The sequence below is a fragment of the Capricornis sumatraensis genome, chromosome 10, assembly GCF_032405125.1.
Source record: "Capricornis sumatraensis isolate serow.1 chromosome 10, serow.2, whole genome shotgun sequence".
NCBI classification, from domain to species: domain Eukaryota; kingdom Metazoa; phylum Chordata; class Mammalia; order Artiodactyla; family Bovidae; genus Capricornis; species Capricornis sumatraensis.
The window spans coordinates 61,758,726-61,768,665 of NC_091078.1; the positions used below are offsets into that span (position 1 = coordinate 61,758,726).

General features: G+C 38.9%; 1 pseudogene; it reads left to right on the plus strand.

The window, feature by feature from the left end:
- The first annotated feature begins 394 nt into the window (after nucleotides 1-394).
- On the plus strand, nucleotides 395-694 carry LOC138086939 (EKC/KEOPS complex subunit GON7 pseudogene; annotated as a pseudogene).
- Nucleotides 695-9,940: the final 9,246 nt, after the last annotated feature.

Consider the following 9,940-nt stretch of genomic DNA (forward strand, 5'->3'; position numbering starts at 1 on the left):
CTCAGAAAGGGGGCCTCTACCTCCATATTTCTCTTCTTATTAAAACCAACTGTGGAAAGGACAACATTGACAGATTGAAACAAAAAATCCAAATGCTTTGTTTACCAAAAGATACTGCAGACAGAATTAAGATCACCTACACATGTGAGAAAAATACTGGTAATATACATAACCAGGAAAGTAATCATATCTATAATTCAGAGACTCCACAAATCTATAGAAAAAAAAAAAATAACAAAACCACCAAACTGGCAAAGGACAGAAACACAAATTCACAGGAGAAACAATAGTAATAAATACATGAAATATGTTGAACCTCAATAATACTCAACAAAGTTCAAGTTAGAAATAGAATATGCCGACAGTGGCGCGCTCCTGAAGCGTAGCGGTCGCTATGGAGCTGTTGGGCGAGTACATCGGACTGGAAGGGCAGCGACAGCAGCTGCGGGTGCCTTGTGAGGCGCCTGGCGTCACCGACCCTTTCCAGAGCTTGTTGTCCGGTGTGGCTCAGATGAGGGAGCTGGTGACTGAGCTCTTCGGCTCTCAGGTACAGCCGGAAGCACAGGACCGGGGGACGGCGGCTCCCGACGAGGCCTTGGACGGTGATGATGAAGATGATTCAGAAGATGAAAATAACACTGATAACAGAACTAATTCAGATGGACCATCTGCAAAAGGGCAAAAACCATCTTAACTAGCTTTTATGAAATTTAAAAGACTGCTACCATATTTTATTTTACCACACACTGACATTTAAGGAACTTGTGCTCTAATTTGGAAAGCGTTTGTTTTTTGCCCTGGGACAGTTTTGTCAAAGAGGAAACTTTTCTGTGTTCATCAAAGAAAGACATAAATGCATAGAAATGAATCCCTTTTCTTGGGTGAGAAGTCAGTTTCAGATCATGGAAATAGACATTTAATAATGTGTGATATCCAGTAAATTGGCAACTGAATTCTTACTTTATACTTTTTAAATACCCATTGGATTAAATTGTGTGGTGTCCACATGTTTTAGCTTCTGCTTCTGTTATGGAAATACATGTCAGGGTTTATGGACAATAACATTTCAAGGAACTGACATGAGCAAGTGATGAAAATGAGGTGTTAAATTTAAAAATGGCAGGTGCTTCCTTGGTGGTCAGGTGGCTAAGACTCTGCATTCTCAATGCAGGGGCCCTAGGTTCCTTCCCTGGTCGGGGAACTAGATCCTGCACGCTGCAGCTAGAGTTTGCATGCCACAACTAAAGACCCAGCATGACGAAATGAAGACTGAAGATTCTGCACATGCCACAACTAAGACCTGGTGCAGCCAAATAAATTTATTAGTTAATTTAAATTTAAGAATGGCAATTCCATGTAAGTAGAAGGAAAATGGGAATAGTGAGAAATATTGAAGGGAAGGAGAGCCCTTGAGAGAGACCCAAGAAAATCTTGAATCCACACCTGAACTCAATATACAGACTTCTGGAGATGATACCACTCAACAGATAGATGTTTAACTTGTACCTTAAGAGAGTCAAATTGGGGTGTGCTTTTATGCTGGTGATACGCTGTTTATGTTAACACAGGTATAAGTCTTTAGGTAAGCAACCTGTGTTGATTGTAACTTAAGATATTTCATGTCATTCTGTAGTCAGACTTTGATTTTGCTTAACAAGGAACTATCAGATCCTTTAAATACATATATGTATATATTCCTAAAAAAAAAAAAAAGAAATAGAATATGCCTTTTTTGCTAATCACAAGGTTAAAAAATATCGACAGTAATACTACGAATAGAATTTTCTATTGTAATTTCCATCTCCATTAAAATAAAGAGACTTTTCAAATTTCTTTATGACTAACTTCATTTACTCAACCAGTATTGACGGGATGCTTCGAAAGCCGATGACAGCGCTAGACGATGCAATAGTTACTAAAACAAATGAAAAGACACCTACAAGGAAACTGTAGTCTAAGGAGAGGGAGAGAGAGACCAACATCCAAGCAAACAACAAAATACAAGACAGAGAGAAGGAGCTACCTACACGAGAGATTTGGAAGGTCAGAAAATTCCCAGTGGGAGATGTCCTCAAGAAAGGTTGGCATTTGAGCAGAGCCTGTACCATCGAGCTGAAATAATATAGGCAGAAGGAGGAGGGAGAATATTCAGTCAGCATTTAAAAAAAAAAAAAAGAGTAAGAAAGAGAAAAGTGAAATCACAGAAGGAAGGTCACCTGGAAGCCTATGAACACTGAGACTAGTGTGAATATGGCAGCAAAGTGGCCAGCGGTGAGACCGTCAGGCAGAGGACGGCCTGTTCAGATGGGGCCAAAAACCAGCATCACTTAAGAACCGATGCTTAGGTACACACATGGAATAGACTTGGGGTTGCCAAGGTGGCAGGGAGGGAAAGGGACAGACTGGGAGTTGGAGGCTGGTAGATGCAAACAATCACATTTAGAATGGCTAAACCAGGTCCTGCTGTATAGCACAGGGAACTATACCTAGTATCCTGTGATAAACCACAGTGGGAAAAAAAATGCTTTTTAAAAAATAATATATATATATGTATATAACTGAGTCACTTGGCTGTGCATCAGAGATTGGCACAACATTGTAAATCAACTAAATGTCAATAAAATAAATATTTTTATAAATTAAATTTTTTTAAATCCTTTTTGAAAAAGACCATGTCTTAATCTCTGAAATTGTAAATCAACTATACTTTTTTTTTAAAAGAGCAGGTACATAGGGATTAAAACTATAACAGAAACAAGAAATGGTTACCACAAGAGGCACGAAAGAATTGGAGTGGAGGTAGCTTCCCATAATTGGGAAATGTTCCCTTTGTTGGCCCCAAATGGTGATCACACAGGTGTGCACTTTACAATTATGGGTTAAAATATTCATTGATGAATGCTATAGCTCACAATTAAAAGCATAATTTTAACACTTTTAAAAAATACAGATTTAGATCTCCTTTCTGTCCTAAACTATTTGGTAAGATTCATTTTTAGGTATTAACACGAAATAGTTTGTAACAAGTGGAAATCAGTCCTTCTACCTTTGTGAGAATTTCAGTATTAAACTAGTGAACACAATTCAATTTTATGGGTCTCAACACTAAAGGAAGGAGAAAGCAGAAGAAAGATGAGCTCAGAATTCCCCCAGCACCAGATCATGAACAGGCTGCAAGCGGCCACATACTCAGAAGTGATACAGAATGAGGTCGGGAGGGAGTTATGGGAATTCTAGAGCCTCATCAAACTTTTGAAAGCAAGACTTGCCACATTTATAAAAAAATCATAGCATCTGACACTGAAAACTAGATTTCTTTCCAGAAAGTTGTCCTTCATAAATTCCTGCTCAAAAAGAATCAGAGGCCAGAGCTCTTTTTATTCCTCTTTTTTCTGAGAGAGAAAAGGAGATTCTGAAGAGATGTCTATCTTGGTTTGGGATTTCCACAAAGAAGGAAACAAAGTTGCTGTCTGAAATACCCAACTGTCTGAGCTATGCTGAATTGGAGGTTAACTTAAGACTCGAGCTGTTTGGGACCTGGGGTGGCAGGGTGGAGTGGTAAGGAGGGGAGGAGTCAATCTGCCAGGTGGAGACTGTAAACTAAGACTCCTCCCTCAAGCCAGCTGTTCCCTGTGAACTCTAAGTCTGCTATGCAGCAAAATCCATCCAGAAAAGACACACCTCTCAGGCTTTCTAAGATGAAGGCGAGATACAAACAATTTAGCATCTCAAAGTTATTCCAGTTTGTACCCCAACTCCTCACTCCTTTGAAGGTTCTAATAAAGAACTAGGTGATTAGGAGAAGGCAGAACTCCAAGCAAAGGACAAAGAGCAGGGATAGGCAGAAAGGCTGGGACATAGAAGCTGATGTTGACTTATAGGAACACATGCTTAAAGCCTCGTGTGTTCATGTCACTACTTCCCAACTGCCTCTGTCTCTGCCTCTCTCATATTCCTACCATTCTCTCATTAGGAAGATCCATGGGACTATAAAAGTAACTTCAGGGGATAACCACATAGGAATTGCTGGAGACAGGAGGATGCATTTTATGACAGCCCGTTGCAATTACTTTTCTTGTTGGCTCTGCTTCCCACTTCAAGGGACCCAAAAGAAAAACTGGTCAGGAAGAAGGAACCCCAAAGAAAAACTGGTCAGGAAGAAGGAACCCCTGGCGAGCTCATGGACAGTAGTACCTAATGCAGCTCACTGAATGGGGCTTGAAGAGCATTAAGGCCTAGTGCCCCTTTTTTTCCTGCTCCACTGGCCTCTCTGGCAATAATTGAGGGGGCCAAGATTCCCCCCAAATTGAATTCAAGGTAAATCAAAGGGCAAGTAGGCAGCAGTAACTGGGGGACCAAACTAAGCTCAGGGGAAAACCCATAAAATGTGAACGTGGCTTACCACAGTGACAGGCAGAATTTTTAAAGTCTGAATTCTACTCGGGGGAAAAAACCCTTCTGGAACATATTAACCCAGGCATCCTATAGAATCATACCTCATTTAGTCTCACAAGGCATGTAGGAAGTGACTTCTCACCCAAATCTTAGATGGCAGTTCTCATACATGAATGTGCATGAGAATCCCCTGTAGGGTTTGTTAAAACACGCATTGCAGGGTCCCAGGCTTGAGTTTCTGATTCAGGCAGTCCAGGGTAGCTCCCAGGAACCTGTATTTCTAGCAAGTCCTCAGGTGAGGCTGTTGATTAAGGATATTTCTCACTGACAAAAATATTGTGCATAGGAATGGGCAGTAGTTAAGTAATCACTTAAGTAGTGACTTAAGTAGAACTGCAAGCAAATAGTGTCTTCCTAAATTTTAGTATATACAAAGGTGGTTACATTGGCTGAAGCCACTGATTTCATGAAGAGCAAAGGATTTCAATTTCAACAAAGACTTAGCTCTTTGAGATAAACTGTGTGTCCTGCATTGTGAATACACTAAATGAAAGTTGGGCTTGTACCTTCCTGAAGTCAGAAGTCTGCTGTTAACTTCCAACCGGAAGTGCCAACCTTTTGGGTAAATGGTTTTGGAGAAAGTCACAACAGGTATCGAAGGCTCTGGAAAGTGTGTACAAATGAGAATCACCGAGCTGCTGTTTACTTTGTCTGATGGGATAATGATAGGAGTGAAGTGCACATGTCAGCACCACAGAGCCAAAAACAACTTAGATAAATAGGGAAGTTTTGCGTGATTAATCGATTTCATTTCCTGAAACTGATTGCCTGTTTTCCTGTCACTTACACCTGCATCACCAAGTACATTGTTGCAGGTATTAAATTGCTACTTTGCTTTTCTACAGGTAGAGCTTGCATTTGATGACCACATTGTCCAACTTACAATATACCAGTAATATCCTGACAGCTTCCACTTATGGAACTGTACTACTATCTTTATCAAGACATCTGAGTTGCATTTTCATGATTCCAAGTATAGCTTGTTTGTTTCTTCTCTTTATCTGAAGTGACTTTGAGAATGTTGGAAGTTCTGGTGGAAGTTATGAGAAAAAGTAACAGAATCCGAACTGAAGTTTTAATTGACAATATGGAATTCCAACTTTAGGAGTCCCTCTGGGTGATGTGAGTTTGAATAATTTTCTAAAAATATATTTCTATATTGTTGGAATGCTTAACAAAAGGCATGTGAGGGTTTTTTTTCCCCCAAAGGAGACACAGATACAAACTTTGATAATAAAACTTCGAGTACTTCCTCTAAGAATTGCCCTTCCTTTTGTAATCCTCCAAACTCTAGAAATTTTCTGTTATTTCTTTGCTTAAGAACCTGGAAGTAGCTATGACTGTGACCTTACTTTTACATCCTTTATGCTAACACACCATCTGGTGAGATTATTAGGATTGCATAAGCCAAGATGTCAGGTCAAGGGAGGGAAGAATGTACATGTTCACAAAGATGAAAATACCTCTGTAAACATATGACTTTGGTCGAGTGCACCTCCGTTTTTAAAAAAAATCTGCTCTTTTAAATACACAAAATTCTTGTACATAGGAGTTGCTGAAGTGTCAGTTTTAGCCTAAATATTCCTGGGTAAACTCCCGCTTATGGGGAATTAGGGTTATAAGGGAGAGAATATAAAATGTAATACCTATTTGCTCTGGGAGTATAGATGGCACAAACCATTAAAAGTAGAGAGAATGGAGAAAGCACAAGGAAAATTTAGCTGTCTTCAGCATTCACTTTGGTGGTGGTAGCAGCATTGGTTTTGTAGCTCTGAGAGTTATAGCATGTGTGATGTAGGAGAGCAAATGTGTACTTATGAAATATTTTAATCTATCATCTTCTGTACCCTTGAGAACCAGGATTCTCTATGTAGAAGAAAGGATATGACAGAGATAATATGAAGGAAGTTAAGAAAAAATCCCACGGTTACACATTTCTCCAAAGAAGACATACAGATGGCCAAGAGGCACATGAAAAGATGTTCAACATCACTAATTATTAGACAAATGCAAATCAAAACTACAATGAGATATCACCTCACACCAGTCAAAATGGCTATCATCAAAAATCCACAAACAATGAATGCTGGAAAGGGTGTAAAGAGAAGGGAACCCTTTCTCCACTGTGGTGGGAATGTAAATTGGTATAGCCACTATAGAGAACAGCACGGAGATCCCTTTAAAAGCTAAAAACAGAGCTATCATATGATCCTGAAATCCCACTACTGGGCGTATGTATGAGAAACACATGGTCTGAAAGGATACACTGCAGCACTGTTTACAACAGCCATGACAAGGAAGCAACCTTCTAAACATCAACCAGCAGAGGAAGGGATGAAGAAGAGTGGTGCACAAATAGAATGGAATATTACCCAACCGTTACAAAGAATAAAATAATGCCATTGCAGCGACATGCATGGACCCAGAGACTGTAATACTGAGTGAAGTCAGAGAAAGAGAAATAGCATATGATATCACTTATACGCATAATCTAAAAAGGAATATTTATTTATAAAACAGAAACAGACTCATAGACTTTGAGATGGAACTTAGGGTTACCGGGGGTAAGGGTGGGAAGAAGGGATAGTTAGGGAGTTTGGGATCAACATGTATACACTACTATATTTAAAATGGATAACTAAGAAGGACCTTCTGTGTAGCACAGGGAATGCTGCTCAATATCCTATAACAAAGTAAATGAGAAAAGAATTTGAAAAAGAATAGGTACATGTATATATATATATATATAATCGAACCACTTTGCTGTCCATCTGAAACTATCACAACATTATTAATCAATAACAAATATAAAATAATATGAAATTAAAAGTTTTTTTTTTTATTCCCACAGTCATTTGAAATAAAAGTATTAGCATGAACTCAGGGTATTTTCATTTAGCTTTTTAATTCTGCTGAGGAGATCTAGAAATCATGACCAGCCTGATAGCAATGAACACCCCTAACACCTAGACTACGGCCTTGAAACACACCATTTTCTGTTCAAAGAAACCAGGGCTTCTTAAAGAAATGGATGACTCCAGGGACAGTATAGAAAATGCACTAGACGAGCCTGCAACATCTTGCCATGTCAGAATGTTAAGGAAGCTATCAAAGCTATCAAAGTTTAACAGAACTGCGTTTCTAAGGATGAGGCAAAAGCCAGACACAAGAGAATTTACATGGTAATAAAAAAATATAATGGTAATAAAAATATTCAAATATGTAAGTTATCAGTAAATCCATTATGAAATTTTACTAAAAGGAAAAAAGTCACCTCTGGAGCATGATAGAGAACAAACTCTTTTTAAAAAGTAATCAATTGAACCAAATATTTGCCTGCTTTCTCTATATAGACAGAATCACTAGGTAACCAACAAATTGATGTGAAGAATTTTCTCTCTATGGAGGTAGCTACCCAGATAATACATGAAAGAATAATATATTTAGAATGTTACCATTTTACACTCTCCAGCAAATTAATGTAAGTAGCATTGAAGGCTAATAATACCATAGAAGGAGAAATGACCAGACATTATGTGCTTCCCAATGCAAAAACATACTGCCACCTATGAAATTATCTTGGAAAAAAAGAAATCTGAATAGGATCAAGTCTCAACATTCAGAGGACAGAAGAAAGTGACAAGTTACATTCAGTTCAGTTCAGTTACATTACAAGGATGCAATCACCAAAATCCAGTCTATGGGAAAGTTTAGAAGACAAATAATTCAATTTCTTCAAACTATTATGCAAACAAAAAAAGGGAGATGGGGAAAAACTGTAGATAAAAGATTTCAAAGCCATTTATTTTTTTAGAAGCAAAGCCAAATTATTGCATATAAGGATGCACATTTGGGGGTTAAAAACATAAAGAAGAGATTTCCTTGGTTGGGTGGGGGGAGGGGGGTGTCCAATGTTTGGGACACTGTGCTCCCAAAGCAGGAGACACGGGTACAATCTCTGGTTGGGGAACTAAGATCCTGCATGCTGCTCCATGTGGCCAAAAAAAAAAAAAAAAAAAAAAACTGTAAAGAAAAGCAAGGAAGAACTGTGATTGCACAGGGCACTAAAGTGCTGCCAAAATAGATGGCAAAGGTCTATTTCTTGACCTGGGTAATGGTTGCAAGGTTATTTGTTTTATAATTTATGAAGTTATATTTTATGTGGGTTTTCTGCTCCTGTTTTACAAAAAAAAAAAAAAAGTAGTGGGAGAAAGAGATACATGTGACCAATGGTGTTCATATCATTTGTCGGAGAAAAAGACTTCTAGTAGGAAAAAGACAGTCAACATAATAGAAAAATTAGTAGAAGACTTGAAGAAGCACTTCACAGAAAGAGAAAATCCAAATAGCCAATAAGCAAAATTGCTAAAGTGGAATACAAATTACAACAATTAGATACTGCTGCATGCCCACCAGAATATATTTTAAGTGCTGGCAGAGATGTACAGGGACTCTGAAATTGCCAATGGGAATGTAAACTGGTACAACTGCTTTGAAAATAGTTTGGAATTATTTGATAACTTTGAGGATACACATCCAGTGAGGGCTGCTAAATGTTTTAAGAGTCAGCTCTTTGGAAGGAAAACCCTGATTTGTAGTGTCTGCTGATTTCCGTGTGTGTAAAAACTAGTGATGAGTCTTTTTGAGAAATATAATTAATTGCAAGTTTATATAATTAAAATTTTCTTTAATTTTTGGCCATATCCCATGGCATGTAGGACTTTAGTTTCTCAACCAGGAATCAAATCTACGTCCCCTGCTTTGAAAGACAGTCTTATAACCACTGGACCACCAAGACAGTTTCATATGTTGCATTTCTAAATATTTTTCTGTATGTGTGCTGCATTTCCCAATTTTTAAAAAAGTTCAAGTGAATATAAAATTGTCTCAAAGCCTAACTTTGAAGGTACAGCAACGTTAGTCTCTGAAAGGCATCCTTGAGAGATGCAGAAGGCCTAGCAGAGAGCAAGAATCCACAACCTGGTCACAGAGCAAGCCTGATTCTCTCCAAATTATTTCCCTATTGTGAAACTAGGCCTGTCACCACGTACTGACCCACTTCATGGCATGACCATAAAGATAAAATGTTGCTGTTTCAGCCTCAGGAAGCACTAGAGAAATACATTCAAGGGAGGCTTTGTGGTTCAATGATAAATTTACCTGGCAATGCAGGCATGAAGCTCTGCCCTGCTCCAACCCAGGGAGAGGACACACCTCCGAGCCTCACTGCCTGATCAAAGACCCTGCAGTGGCAACCAGCCCTTCTTTGAGGGCTGGTAGGGGGATCTTAAATGCCATGTCCCACATAGTTCAGTTCAGTTCAGTCCCTCAGTTGTGTCTGACTCTCTGTGACCCCAAGGACTGTAGCTCACCAGGCTCCTCTGTCCACCACCAACTCCTAGAGTTTGCTCAAACTCATGTGCATCAGATCAGTGATGCCATCCAACCATCTTATCCTCTGTCATCCCATTCTCCTCCTGCCTTC